General features: G+C 38.2%; 1 protein-coding gene across 1 annotated transcript in view; it reads right to left on the bottom strand.

The window, feature by feature from the left end:
* Positions 1-560: 560 nt before the first annotated feature.
* Positions 561-15,740, bottom strand: part of l(2)34Fd (nucleolar protein 10 lethal (2) 34Fd) — a 282,114-nt gene continuing 266,934 nt past the window's right edge. The window contains exon 19 of the mRNA XM_090381757.1: positions 561-2,366. The gene's annotated coding sequence lies outside the window, so the exon portion shown is untranslated. The remainder of the gene's footprint in view (positions 2,367-15,740) is intronic.

Here is a 15,740-nt window from a genome sequence, read left to right as displayed (position 1 = left end):
TTCTGGGTTATGAGAGTGAGCAAACAGCAGGTTAGACAAAAAATCAAACACAGTGAACAAAACAAATAATTCATATTTAATGCATCTTAAATTCTTCTTCGTTACGCTTAAGCTGTATGAAGAAATTCTTCTTCGCTACCCTTAAAGATAATATTACTCCATTTGAATTGTTACAATATATTTTTAAAAACGATTTTACAGATACTTTTCCAAATGTAGCAGTTGCACTAAGAATTTTTCTAACTTTACCAGTTTCAGCTGCCTCAGGTGAGTGGAGTTTTTCAAAATTAATCTTTTTATTAATTTTAATTATTTACAATTGACAATGTTTCAACGACTTTCTAATTTGCCAATAATTTCAACAGAAAATGACCTTTTGGAAAAAATAAACCTAAATTAAATAAATTCACATTTCTTAAAGCAAGGAAACAAATTTGTATAATTTTTTTAACATTATAATTTTCCTTTTATTTTATTATTGTGATAGAATACGACTACTGTGATTTAGAATTTAAAGTTTATATCCAGGATTTCAGAATGATTTTGTTATTTTTGCTTGTTGTTTCATTATATTATATGTGAGATTTTATAATTGTTTTCTTTTTCAATAAACGAATGCTATTTTATTTTTTAATTCAAATATTTTGGGGTGGAAATGATTTCGAAATGAAAGTGATTTCGCTTACTGGTGGCACATAGGGTCACGGTGGCCCTGCTGGGATATTCTTGCACAAGTGTCTAGAATGTACTGAGAATGCAACTACCAGAACACACTCAGCAAACAGCAGTTCAGATGTTGGAACACTAGTACTAGGCAACTGAGGAGGAGGAAAGGGTTGCTTGTTGTGATGGAAGCCAGCCCCAGTTGTTTCATGCTGATTGCAGGACCAAGGTATGCCAATGACAGCACCAACCACTGAACCCATCATGTGAGGTTTCAGCAATACAAGTTTGGTGTGAAGTGTGATGGTGCGGGGACTGTTTTCATGGCACATAATTTATTAGGTCACTTATAAAGCATCCTTATAAAGCAGTCTTGCTACAACTAAGTAATACGACTTAATAATTATCATGTTTTTGTTATCTGTCTGCTCAAAGCCCCTGAGGAAGTAGCAGAGAGTGGCCATGTGAAGGAATGTTACCTTCCTAATTCTTCCTAGCTATATTCCTAATATTTCTTCACTCGATCTTTAATAATTCCCTTTATTTCCTCTCTCCTCTTACTTTAAATCTTTCCAAACTTTACATTTATATATTTTTTAACTTGATTCCACATTAATTGTTAACATGGAACTATAGGCGAACCAACAACTGCTAGAAAAACTATGGCTAGCCAGTTAGTTAGGCCTTAACTACTGGCAATGCTTCCTGCTCAAAACAATTAAAAATTTTTACCACCACTCGCAAAACAAAAATCAATCGGGACTTTGACCTAATATATCAAAGTGCGTATAATGTCTAACTGTTTAATTCTACAATAGCATTAACACTACATAACCACAGCATTGTCACAACTGAAAATTTAATAAAAATAGAACATACGCTTAAAAGTAGTGTTCAAGAATATATATATATTTTTTTTTTCAGTCAAATCGGGGTGGAGGCTGCTATGTGGGGGAAACTGCCAGAAGGCTCGAGGACCGCCTCTCTGAACATGAAAGGGCCATTCGATTAGCTGACTCTGCAGTTACAGAGGATTAATGGTTGATGCGACACAACCTCAATCCCAGATGTGATACTGAGGTGGTTAACCAATCCCGCCACTACTATCAACAACTGTGGATTGAGTCACTGCATACATCTGGTTGTCACGGCATTTTTAACTGCAATGGAGGTGTGCAGCTACACCAATCATGGAGTCTGCAGTATTACAGCATGACAAACACTGGCAATCAGCCCATGTATGCAGCCATAACCCAAAATAATCATCTAATGCTATGCAGTGATGCTTTAGCATTCGAGCATCCTCTCTTTTTACTCAACATGACCATGCTATGCCATTCCATTTGTAACATTTCATATTTTATATTTATGTACGTATTCATGCAGCTGACGAAGAGATACTTAAATCTCAAAAGCTCCTGTTATTTACTTGTTAGTTAATTACTTATTAAACCCAGTTACTGTTCTTCCGATCGCACCAAATTTCTTTCTCATATATGGAACCCGGCACCTACCACAGGCCTCTTGAATTTCATTGGGTGGAAGTTTACAGTTTTTATTTTGAATTGGAATATCCATCCCATAATCATGCTAATACACCTGAAAACTGGATGCAGATTAGAGGACACTTTTTCCTTGCTGGGGATGTGCAGTGAAGAGCAGCACATGGCACAGCAGCTGGTAAGCCAAAGAAACCATTGTCTCTGAAATAAAAATTCTGAATTTCAATTATATAATTCATTATTATAATTTTAAATTTCAAATATGAAGTACTAAAATAAAATAAAATTCTAAGATATATTTAGCAAATGTATCTTAGCATTTTATTTTAGAAAATACAAAAAGAAAAAAATATACATAACATAAAATTATCACTTTTTGTACATTTGTTTTTAAATATATTAGACCAGAGTGATGTTCCAATAGAGCAGTGGACAAAAAAAACAAACTTTTCATGTTTAAACATGAAACGTGGAGAGGATAACAGCTTTTATTTTCCGAGAACCACAGCTTGGTTCTTAGTTTCTACAGCAGTCTGCTATGCTGACCTGCTGTAAAAACATTCTGCACCCTTTTTACTCAATGTCAGTATAATGTATTAACCTAAATATTGTGATTCTAAACCTTATATTTCAGAAAAAAATGGCATACTTGTACAGTTTGCTATTTCTACATGATCCACAGTAGTACTGGCTCTATGGCAGGTACTACAATGGATCACGGGTGGACTGACTGCTGCAGTCTACGTGTTTCACTTTCAATCACAAACTTCACATTACTTTTTTTTTCTTTTTTCTGATAGGTGATGACAGCCAATATACACTAGAGCTGTAGTTATCAACAAGTGGAGTCCTTTTCTGGGGAAGCATATCAATCCAATAATACAGTGCTTTCCAAAGTGTGATGTACAGCAGTGTTTTAAAGAGTACATGGCAGGATTTTTTTTTACCTACAGAAAACAATTCATTAAAATTTAAAACAATGGTTTCCACTTAGAGGAATCACTGGCCAATTTAATCAGCAACTTTATTGAATCAAACTTTAAAACCCAAACCTTTCATATAGTGAAGCATGTTTTCTTATTAAAATCACAATTTTAATTTATTGAATCATAAAAGATGATAAATCTAAAATATTAATGATTTTATGACTTTTCGTTTCCCCCTGCCTTGGATTACACTCCCAAGATGTGTGTTGTTTACATGTAGTGATCCAAGCAATGTTTTACCAGATATCTGTGGGAAGTAATCACTTGATAATTATGCTGTTTGTTTACTGCTTGCTCTTTCCCTTTCTGCGAATGAACTGTACTGTGTTGTATATGTGAACAGTAAAGGGGTTAATTTCAGAATGCTGGTGATAGTAGTCTTTTCAAAAAGAGTGCTTTGTTAAATTTTGGCTAATCCTTTATTACTTCATTATTTCAGTGAACGTTGTAAGTTCTTGTGCAAAATGTAAAAAAAAAAAAAAGTGTTTGGTACATAACAATTTAAACTACATTTAAATTTATACATTTTAATTCCGATTTCAATAGAAATAGTATTAAAAATGTGCTTTCTTCACTAGCTAACATATGTACTTTAATATCAGACTGGTATGAATCCACCATAAATATATCTACGCTGTCTTGTCAGAATGTTTAACTTTTATTATTACTTCTTTTTTTAAATTATTATTTCTATATACAGTATATATGTATAACTTTTATTATATATTATTCTATATTTTCTCTAGTAAAGACAAAATAGTATTATTAAATACTACCCTTGAATTTTCTTTGCCCAAGAAGGGGGTATGCCAGTAAGACCAAACTCCCAAACTGGGTACATGATTATTGTAAGTTTGAGAAACACTGCCTCAACGTGGAACTTTTTGTTTGAATACCCCAGGACCACAGCCAGGCAAAATATTGTGAATCAGGGAGCTGATTGATCCAACTTGCAATCATATGTTTTTAAAGGCTGGTTGATCGGTTAGTTGTGTTTGTGTTTACTGGTGCATGAACTACATGGTTCATAATAAGCTAGGTCATATGGTAAGATGTGTTTCAGAGGAGTTGACTTTGGATTTGAGTTGTTCCTTTTAGCCTGATCCATACTTCAGTGGGTTAGTCTGTTGCTTGTGTTTACTTCCTTACAGGATGTGACATAAATTAATAGCTTTAAGGAAGGTGAAAACATTTGTAAAGTCATCTCTATCATTCAAGAGGTTTGCTAGGGTAATGATATGATGTGTCCTATAAATATTTTTGAAGGTTTGTTTGCATTCATTGCACATGCAGGACAGTCTATTAATATATGTTGTACTGACTGGATACTGTCACAAGTCTGGCATCGTGGTGGTTCTTCTGCTCACAACAAGAACGAGTGCGTAATATGGGTATGCCCGATTCTTAATCTGGTCAGTAGTTTCTTCTTTTCTTGATTTTAGCATGCTAGAAACCCAGTTTTCAGTATTCTGCTATATTTGGTATGGTTTGTAGATTCCAAATTTCTTGCCACTGCAACTGGCAAGTACATCATACCACAAGTTTGTAATCGAAATACAGTACTAAAATTTCTTCTCCAGTCTGCAGTATGGCTTCTTTTGCTGATCTGTTTGCACTGCTGCTTAATTTCAAGCAATCCCTGTATGTCCTAGGATCCAACAGATATGTACGCTAAAAGGACAGAATTCATGGGATACCTGGTTCCTAGGCAGCGAGATGCTGTCACCCCTTTTACAAGTGGATGAACTCACCGCTTGGCAGGTATATAGGTACATTGCATTCACGTAGACGGTAATTCGATGTAGTATGGATAAACCACATGAGTTTATCCATACCAACTTTGAAAGAGGGTTGACAGTGGGTGCCCGATACATGGGTCACTCTATCGCGGAGGTGGTACAGAAATTGCACTACTCTCTCTTCGATAGTATCAAGAGTGTATTGGGAATCCACCATTTCCAGAATAACATCTCATTGTGGACAGAAAAAGGTGGTGGATGAATGTGGCCATTGACGGCTGTCTCGCATTGTTTCAGCCAACCGGAGCACAACAGTGGCACAAATCATTGCAGACTTCAACGAGAGAGGTGCCAGAAATGTCTCCACCAAGACCATCAGGTGATTATTAGCCGCAATAGGTTATGGAAGCTGCCGACCCACCAGAGTTCCATTGCTAACACCACGACACAGGACTCTATGCCTCAACTGAGGAAAAGAACATTGCCAACAGACCTGGGATGATTGGAGATGGGTCTCCTGGTCTGATGAGGCCAGTTTCCAGTTAGCGGATGGGAAGGTGCGTATCTGGCGGAAACCACATGAAGCTATGCACCCATCATGTCAACAAGGAACTGTTCAGGAAGGTGGACGGTCAGTAATGGTCTGGGGCATGCTCAACTGGCACATGTTGGGACCTCTGTTATGTCTAGACTAGGGGTTCCCAAACTACGGCCCACAAAAGAATTTTATCTGGCCCATGGATATTTCAACTAGATTGTAAAAATTAATGTTTATATTAGATCACAATAAAATTTATGAAAAACACATTTTACAGAATATTTTAACCTTCATTGGTTGATTAATAGGGTTGACACATCTGTGTTGTCAGCTTTGTCTTGTTAGATATTAATTCTGTTATTTCTGTTATTTTCCATTTTGTTATTTTCATTTACCATTTCAATTACCATTCTGTTATTTTCTTAGTCCATCTGTCATCATGTCTTCGAGCTATGGGCAGGACACATAGCTCGAAGACATGATGACAGATGGACTAAGAAAATAACAGAATGGTACCCAAGAGGAGCTAGAAGTAAACCTGAAAGACAAAGGCGGAGATGGATAGATGAAATTCATGAGTTTTTGAGTAGTAAATGGATGGCCAGTGCTCAAAACACAAGGAACTGGAAAGTTGCTGGAGAGGCCTTCATCCTGCAGTGGATTGAAAATGGCTGATGATGATGATCTGTTATTTCCACTGAAAGCTTTCCTTGGAAACATTGTTAAAATATCTTGAACCAGTCATTAAATAGCAATATAGCATTAGAGACAGTAATTAGGGATTTCCTAATCTCTTACCAGTCTGCATGCCAACCCTGATGTCCAAAGTATAGGAGCAAAGGTCACCCTAGGCTTCCACTACACAAGAATCCCAGATCCAGGATAAAACCCAGCAACAGCGGCATGGTCTGATGATTGGTATCGCTAAGATCCTGAACCGGCATGCACATAAACCCTGATGTCCAGATTATGGCAGCAAAGATCACCCCTGGCTTCTATTATAAAAGAACCCTGAATCCAGGATAAAAACATGACACTATCCTATTGGTGGTTGTTATTTGGTTTTTAGGAGCATTAGCAACTAAGGCCATATTGCTCCGGGATATGCGGTGGTCATTCCCTGACCTTTCTGCATCCTCTGTATTTGGTGGTGACGGGCTCGAACACCGGTCTAATCAAGAAGCGTGTGTAAGGCACTGCTGCTCCTTCCCACCTGGCTACGGAGGTGCCTCTATCCTATCGGTTAATCCTTCAGCTATAAATTAACTGCTGACAGCCTGTATGCACAAAGTTTCTGGTAGCATTGCTGTCAGCAGGTATGAATTTAATCTCTTTGTATCACCTTAGATTTCCTGTTTTATATTGTAACAGCAATTCAAAACTTAATACTTTAGAATCATCAATTGCAAATATTGGTAATTGCAATTGTAATATCCTAAAATATTCAAATTTGTAGCCCTTTCTGTTCTCCCGACAGCATGGTCTGATGATGGGTATAGGTAAGATACCCGAAATGTCACCTTATTAAACTATATTATAATTAATAATATAATTTAAAACTATAAAGATTTATATTATAATAATGTAGTTTATTAGGCAAACAGCCTAATAAACTATATTATTAATTTCACGTGATATAAGAATGATATGAATATAATAACCTTAGTGTTAAAATATTTCATAAAATTTTAAGACATGTCAATGCTTACTTCAATATTCACGACTATCTTTTTTATTCCAGTGACCACATAAAAACCATGTCAAAATTGATGTCGAAAAAAGAAAAGTTAATGCTGAGTGTTGTGTTTTTAATGAGCAGTGGCCAATTAATTACTTTTTTTGTGCTGCTGAATGCTACTTGCACATGTCTTATTTACAATGAAGCCTTGTCGGTGTTCAAGGAAAATAATCTGAAATGTCACTACACTGCAAAACATGCCTCAAATTAGGATAAATTTCAAGGAGCTTTGCAGCAGAAAAACTTCCAAAAACTAACCCAAACTTTTCAAAGTCCAACAACAGAAGATTAGAACTTTTACTCATCAAAATTCATCTGCCGAAGAAGGAGGTGCCTTTACGGATAGAGATTTTGTAAAACAAATGTTTGGCAATTGCAGAAGTATGTCCTGAGAAAGTAAAGAATTTTGCTTCTGTAAACAATTACGAGAAGAATTGAGGATTTAGGTGCCAATGTTCAAAATCAACTCATAGAAAAAGTTCATATTATGTCATTTACTAATATAGCAACTTCTCTGCAAGTAGAGTCCTGCATAGGTCTGGCCATCGAGCCAGGTAAAATGAACAGTGTTCAGGCTTGTGTCCAGTACAAATAATCATAATTAATTGTTATTTCCAACATTTTGGACCTTTTCGGGCTATTCTTAAAAATTTTAAAATATAAAATTTTTTATATTTTTTTATGTATTTAAATTCTTAAAGGGTTTTTAGAAAAAAATGTATTATTTGTCTGTTAACACTTTTAACTGACCAATAAGGCACACTTCACCGTCTCCAAAATTCACTGAAATATGTACTCTTGTGGAAATGACTTGCCAGCAGTGCAAGAGTGTTAAACCAATTTAAGAAGCAACAGTGTTCGCTCTATTTTATTTCTGCACAATAGTTTGCAATAAAAAGCATGTGAAGAGATTGTTTGAGGTGGATATCAATATTCATTTTGTAATTATATTAAATATGGTAAATTGAAGATTTATTAAATTTTCAATCTTAAAGTTTATTTATTTTTATTATTATGAAACTTCAGAAACTAATGCTAGCAATTTTATTTATATAAAAAGGTTTAGTTGGGCTGGGATAAAAATCAGTCTGGGTGGGTCAGATATGGGTAGCGAATTTTTGAAAAACAAATTTGGGCTTGGGTCAGGTCAGGCCAAGTAAAAATAAAAAAATGTAGGCCCGTACAAACCTCCATCCATGGGTTATACCTTCAGTTATTCGGTCTCTTTTGTACACGGAATAGTTCCTGATACAGCATTAGTAAAGGCACATGATGCAAGAAAGCAAGCTTATATAGCATCAGCCAAAAAAAAAACACCCCTTCTCGTTTCACCCAGCAACTCTCTCCAAATGTTTGTCTAGTTCTGCCTTGAATCTATTTAAGCTACCAACTTCTACAACGACAGATGGTAGTTTGTTCCAGCAATCAATCACCTGCTGACTAAAGGCAAACTTGCGTACATCTATCCTACAACTGTCTTTCCTCAATTTGAATTTATGTCCTTTCAGGAGATAATTCTGAGCAAGAGGAAGAATCCCATCAGCATTGAGCATGCTCAAACCATTCAAGGCTTTATACAACTCAATCAGATCACCTCACAGGTGCCTAGTCTCCAGCACTGTAATTTGCAAAACTTAAGCCTTTCTTCGTAAGAGCAACCCTTTGTTCCATTCACTAATCTTGCTGCCCTTCTCTGTGCTCAATCGAGCAGCTCTACATCCTTCTTAAAATGAGGCCTCCAGACCTGTATACTGTTTGTTTGGTTGGGGATTTTTTTGGCGCATGGGCATCTATGGCCATAGTGCGCCATACATAGGTTAGTATTTCTGCTATTTCGTTATAGATCGAGGGTCAGGAGACTGATTTTTGACTAGCTAAAGGAGGTGGTATACATTGATCGCTTTGAGAAAAGTAAAAATCTTTGAGACATTTGTTTTATTGCCCAAAAGTGAAACAAGTGTTAGTGGGTCTTCAGTTGTGGCTGGAGTGAAGATATTCTGGCGTTCTATTGCAAATTTTGCGCATTCCACAAGGATATGTTTCACTGAAAGTACTGTTTTACAGTGATCACACTGGGGGTGATTCTCCCCTCTTAAAAGATAACCATGAGTAATATTAGTGTGACCTATTCGGAGACGAGCTAATATTACCTCCTGTTGTCGAATTGCACTGAGGCTTGAAGGCCATTGCTCAAGATTTGGCTTGATACTTCGAAGCTTATTTTCAAGTTGATTTTGCCATGTTGATTGCCACTGGTACATGCATTTTTCCTGTATTATTTGTCTATAATCTTGATGTGGAACTCTCCACTGTACATCAGGTGGTAAGTCGGCCGTTTTTGCGGCACTGTCCGCTAATTCATTTTCTGGAATTCCCATATGTCCTGGGACCCAACAGAAGTGTATGGTTTTTCCAAGCTCAGATAAGGTATATAAAGAGTTTGTTATTTCTTTAACGACAGGGTGGGTGATGTTCATGGTGTTTTCCAGGGCTTGAAGTGCACTTAGGGAATCAGAGAATATTATGCTGCTTTCAATATTGGAGGACTCGATATGCTTCAGTGCAACCTGAATTGCCATTAGTTCAGCAGAAAAGATACTGAACTCATGTGGCAGTTTGTAGGCTAATGTTATGTTCGGGAAAACTGCGGCGATTCCAACGTGGCTGTCATTCTTTGACCCATCTGTATGAACTACAATGAAGTTTGGAAACTGCTCCACCACTGCATGGTACAATTGCAAAAAATTTTCTTTATTTAGTGCAGATTTATCCCATTTATGAAGGTATTTATCACATAAAGGTGGAGTAATTCTCCACGGTGGAAGGAGTAGTGGAGGGGTACTTGTGATATTATCAAAACTCAGATTAAGTTCTTCTAGAAGATGTCTTATTCTTATACCTAACGGTCTGTTAGCAGTAAGGCGGTTATGGTATAACCTGCTGTGTTGGGGAGTGAAAAGTAATTCCCAATTTGGGTGTTCAGGCATAGATCTAATTTTATATGCATAGCGTAATATAAGTTGTTGCCTTCTGATAGAGAGAGGGGGTTCGTGAGCTTCGGCATATAGACTATGTGTTGGAGACGTGCGATATGCTCCTAGAGCAATGCGTATTGCACTATGATGGAGAGGATCAAGCCAGCGAAGAACACTAGGCCTTGCTGAGCTATATACTGGGGCCCCGTAATCAAGTTTTGATCTTATTAAAGATCTGTATAGCCGTAATAAGGTAAGGCGATCAGCTCCCCACTTTGTTGCTGAGAGAACCCGGATGATATTTAATTTTTGTTGGCAGGATGTTCTTAGTCTTTTAATATGTTCCAGGAAGGTAAGTTTATGATCTAAGGTGATTCCTAAGAATCGTATGCTGGGTTGAACTGCTATTGGTTTTCCGTTCAGTTGTAGTTCCGGGTGTAGGTGCAATTTACGTTGTCGGCAAAAATGGATACACAACGTTTTTTGAGAACAAAGCTGAAAACCATTGGTTTGTGCCCATGTACTGATCTTATTTATTGCCCCTTGTAATTGTCTCTCGATCGTATTCATGTTTTTCGCATGGCAAGAAATACTAAGGTCATCTACGAACAGTGCCTTATCAATAGTGTTCGGAAGTTGTTCAGCAATGGTGTTTATCACAATTATAAAGAGTGTAGCGCTGAGTACAGAGCCCTGGGGAACTCCTTCTTCCTGAAAAAATAGTTTGGACAGCGAAGTTTTAAATCGAACCTGGAAAGTTCTCTTGTCTAGGAAGTTGCGTATGAAAATCGGGAGATGGCCCCGAAGTCCATGGCGATGTAGCTCACGGAGTATTCCATACTTCCACGTGGAATCATAGGCCTTGCTGATGTCAAAGCAAACCATTACATGGTGTTCCGATCTAAGGAATGCATTCCGAATGGAATTCTCTAGTTTTACTAGTATATCTAGTGTTGATCTGTTCTGTCGAATGCCGAATTGTGCAGAATTTAAGAGATTGAAATTTTCCAGGTACCATATCAGTCGACGGTTCACCATCTTTTCCAGAATTTTGCAAAGGCAACTGGTCAAAGCAATGGGTCTATAGCTAGTAGGGTTTGTCGGGTCTTTTCCAGGTTTAAGGAATGCAAGGACTGTAGCGTGGTGCCATTGCTCAGGGAATGTGTCTTCCCGGTAGAGCCTATTGAACAGATCAAGAAGTGACTGCAGTGATTCAGCACTTAGTTCCTGTATCATTGAATAATGGATATTATCTGGTCCTACAGCGCTACGCCTAGATGTTGACAAGGCTCTATGTAGTTCGTGGATAGTGAATGGTAAGTTATATTGTTCTTCTGCTTTTGAAGAAAAGTTTAACTTTTGTTTTTCTGAATTTGCTTTGAATCTTCTGAAGGCTGGTATGTAACTTTCTGTTGCTGATGTTTTGGCAAAAGTTTCTCCTAGTATATTGGCAATTTGGGCGGGGTCAGAAATGTTCTGCCCTCTCCATTCCATGATAGGCTGAGGTGTCGTTTGATAATTACCACTCATTTTCCTGATTGTTTTCCAAATTTTGTGTGTGGGAGTTGCTTGATTGATGGTTGAAGTGAAGCGAATCCAAGCGGCCTTTTTATTACTGCGTCTAACATACCTGGCTCTTGCTCTAACGCGTTTAAACTGAATGAGATTAGCTGTGGTTGGATAGCGCCTAAAAGTATTCCAAGCTTTATTTTGATCTCTTTTTGCTGCACGGCATTCGTCATTCCACCATATTTTTGGGTGTACAGGTAATTTTGAGGAGGACTTTGGTATAGCCTGTCCTGCTGCGTGTAGTATAGTTTTTGTGACATACTCAACCGCTTCCTTGGTTGGGGATTTTTGTATAATTTCAGGGTCCACTTTAGCTAATTTTTTATACATCACCCAGTCTGCTTTATCAATTAGCCACCGAGGAATTCTAGTAAGTTGATAAGAGGGTTTATTTACTAATTCAATTGTAATGGGAAAGTGATCACTATGCAGTGGATCATTGTTTGCCATCCACTTTAGAGTAGGATACAAAGTTGCAGAACAGATAGACAGGTCTATTGCAGTATTTGTTTCAGAAGGAAGGTGAACGTAAGTAGGTGAGCCGTCATTTAGAAGGAGAAGGTTGTTATCATCTAAACATTTTTCAATTAGTTTTCCTCTTTGGTCAATATTGTTGTTACCCCATAGTGTGTGATGACCATTTAAGTCTCCCAGAATGAGGAAAGGTGTGGGGAGTTGAGCTATGAGGTTGTTTAGATCATTTTGTTGGATGGGATAGCTTGGTGGAATATATAAGGAGCAGATTGTAATATGGATGTCAGCAGCTACACGGACCGCTATTGCCTCGAGAGGAGAGTTTAGTAAGACCTGTTTGACAGGAACAAATGGGTTTGTTATAACAGCTACTCCACCATGTGCAGTATTTTGATCAGTTCTATCTTTTCTAAAGATATTGTAATAAGACAGTTTTGGTGTGTCTTGAGGTTTGAAATATGTCTCTTGGAGGCAGAGACATATTGGTGTGTATTTAGAGATAAGGTCGTATAGGTCATTAATATTGGCACGGAAACCACGACAATTCCATTGAATTATTGTGTTCATTGTTTATCTCTAGTTAGACTTTCCGAGCGTTTTCTTGGTGCTGAGGTTCTCTGTTTTTCACTCTTGTTTTTGTCTTTCTTTCGAAAGTAGGGCCTTTCTGTTTCCATGTCTTCTTCTACAAAAATGTGTAGGACCGGGTCATCTGGGGGTATTTCCTTAGTATCCATTTCCTGTTGGTGAGTAGTTACGATTTGTTTTTCTTTGTGCCCTTCATCCGGGGAGTGGTGATTTTCGATTGGTACAGAAATAGGCGTATTGACTGCCTGAGTTTCAGTTGTATTGAACAGTGTTTTTACATAGTTCGAGAAAGACTCTTTTGGGGGTACTGTTAGATCAGTTTGCGATGCGGTTGATTGGAATTTTTTGGTGATATGAGCATACGTAGATCTATTTGCAAGGTTTGGTGGTGAGATATTTCGCTTAGCTTCTTGATAGGACACGTTATGATTGGTTTTATAAATCTGAATAAGTTTCTCAGTTTTCCAGCGTTCACATGTTCTAGCGTAAGCGGGATGATCTTTTTTGCAGTTTGGGCATATCGGTTGGGGTGCAGTACAGGCTTCGCAGTTGTGATCAACTGACCCGCACTTTGCACAAGCAGGAGTTCCCCGGCAAGCTGTCTGGGAATGTCCGTACTTCTGGCATCGGAAACACCGTAGGGGATTTGGAATATAAGGTCTGACATTACAGACGAGATATCCAGCCTTAATGGATGCTGGGCGATGTGGTGTATTAAAGGTCAAAATGAGATTACGTGTAGGAGTCAGAACTCCTTCTTTTCTGGTGGAAATTCTCTTGACCTGTATAACGCCTTCTTCTTTAAGTTCTTCAAGCATCTCCTCTTCGGATACATCTATTAAATCCCAATCAGAAATCACTCCTTTAGAGGTGTTCAGTGATCTGTGGGGTGTCACAGTAACTGGTATTCCAGCAAAGAGATTAATATTCAAGAGCCGCTCTGAGTGTTTACTATTAGAGGTCTCGATCAGAATATCTCCTGACCTAAGTCTTTTTACAGACTTAGGAGTTCCAGCTCTGCTTTCTAATTCCTTCTGCACCCTAAATGGCGAGATTTTGCCAATTGCATTTTCACCAGTTGAGTGCATGATCAGGAAAGCTGGGATAGGATAGGTGTCAGAGTCAGTTTTCTGCCGTTTTGAAGTTCCTGCAATAGAACTGTCTTTCTTTTTTGTTGACTGGGGTGCATCTGGCAGCCCAGATAAGTCAGAGTTTGATTTACTCATGACGTGCTCTTTTTGGCCCCGGGAGATAATCTTTTTCTCCCAGGTTACCAGCCCCGCCACGTGGAGGCAAGAGCGGTGCCGCCTAGTGACCCAAGCGAAGTGAAGGTTAGTATTAACGAAAAATAAAAAAGGGGGTTAAAGAAAGGTACTTTCCTTTCTGGGTTATATAATATGAGAGATCTATTCAATTATAATGCTCAAGAGTTAACGGACTTGCGAAACTCAGGAGAAACGTATATACAGTAAAGCGTATCAGATAATCACTATGAAAAGGCGCTGTGGTCACTAATATCGCTTGGCACTCGGGGCCAGACCTGTATACAGTACTCAAGGTGTGGCCTGGGGATAATCACCTCCAATATCCCTGTAGAAAAATTCCTGTATATCACTGATAAGACACAATGAGATACTCTTGCAGACTGTCTGCACTGTTCAGAAAACTTCATATCTGCCTGCACAATTATCCCCACGTCCTTTTCATTCTCTACCACTGTCAGTGTAGTCCTACACAGCTGGTACATTACTCTGGGGTTACTGCTTCCCATATGCAGTACTTTACATTTGTCAATGTTAAACTTCAGTTGCCAAGTCTAAGCCCATCTGCTCAACTTTTCTAGATCCTGTTGCAGCAGTGTACTGTCATTAGTGTCATTAACAACCCTGTCAACCTTCGTATCGTCAGCAAACTTGAACATTAAGCCTGATATACGATCATCAATATCATTAATAAATACAGAAAACAACAATGGACCCAACATTGAACCCTGGGGGAATCCACTAATAACATTAGTCCAAGAAGAGTAGTGTCCATTGATTACCACTCTCGGTCATCTCCCACTCAACCATCCCTTTATCCATTGTAGCAACTTACCCTCAATGCCATACCTCTCCAATTTGTACAGCAGTCTTCCACGTGCAACAGTATCAAAAACCTTTCTAAGATCCAAATATATGATATCAAAATTATTCTTTGCATCTCGTTTCTTTGTGACCACATTATAGTATCCAATCAAATTGGTCAGACAAGACTTCCCCTTAACGAATCCATGCTGTGTCCGAGCTGTAACTGAAGTTTTGTCTAGATGATCTTGCAGTACTTCTTTAACCAGTGTCCCCATTAATTTCCTGGAACAGAAGTAAATTAACAGGTCTGTGATTACTTGTGTCACCCTTTGTTCCTCTGTGAATTCGGGTCACATTTGCACATCTCCAGTCTATGGGTACCTCCTCGGAGTCCAAGGAAGCTCTCATGATTAAGGCTAAGGGTTTGCTTACTTCCTTTGCTGCCGCCTTTAATATAACTGGATAGATCCCATCCACCCCCAGGTGCCTTTCTTATGTTTGTCTTCAACAATTTCTCCTCCACTTTGCTCTCAGTTATTACAAAATCATCTAGCTTACTGCTAGAGTTTAATTCACCTCTGGCATTCCCCTCCCTGAATAACTCCTCATGTGTGAATGTAGATGCAAAATACTCAGGTTGTTAGTTACCTGATCACAATCATCAACAGTTGAACCATCGATATCAAGTGGACCAATCTGATTCATCCTGTTCCTTCTATAGCTTACATAAGTAAAGCAAAGAGTTCTTTACTTCTTTGGCCAAGGTTCTTTAATCCTTGGCAAAATTCTTTGCCAAGGATTAAAGGATTCTTTGCCAAGGATTTCTTGTAATCTACCTTGGCCTGCCTAACCTCCTTTGTGACTTGGTTACAGACCAGCTTATATCTATCACAGGCTTTCGT

This window comes from Mastigoproctus giganteus, chromosome 9, assembly GCF_048544385.1.
Source record: "Mastigoproctus giganteus isolate SK-2022 chromosome 9, ASM4854438v1, whole genome shotgun sequence".
Classification (NCBI taxonomy): Eukaryota; Metazoa; Arthropoda; class Arachnida; order Uropygi; family Thelyphonidae; genus Mastigoproctus; species Mastigoproctus giganteus.
Note: the sequence above shows the minus strand (reverse complement) of the source record. Positions and strands in the feature narration are given on the sequence as shown.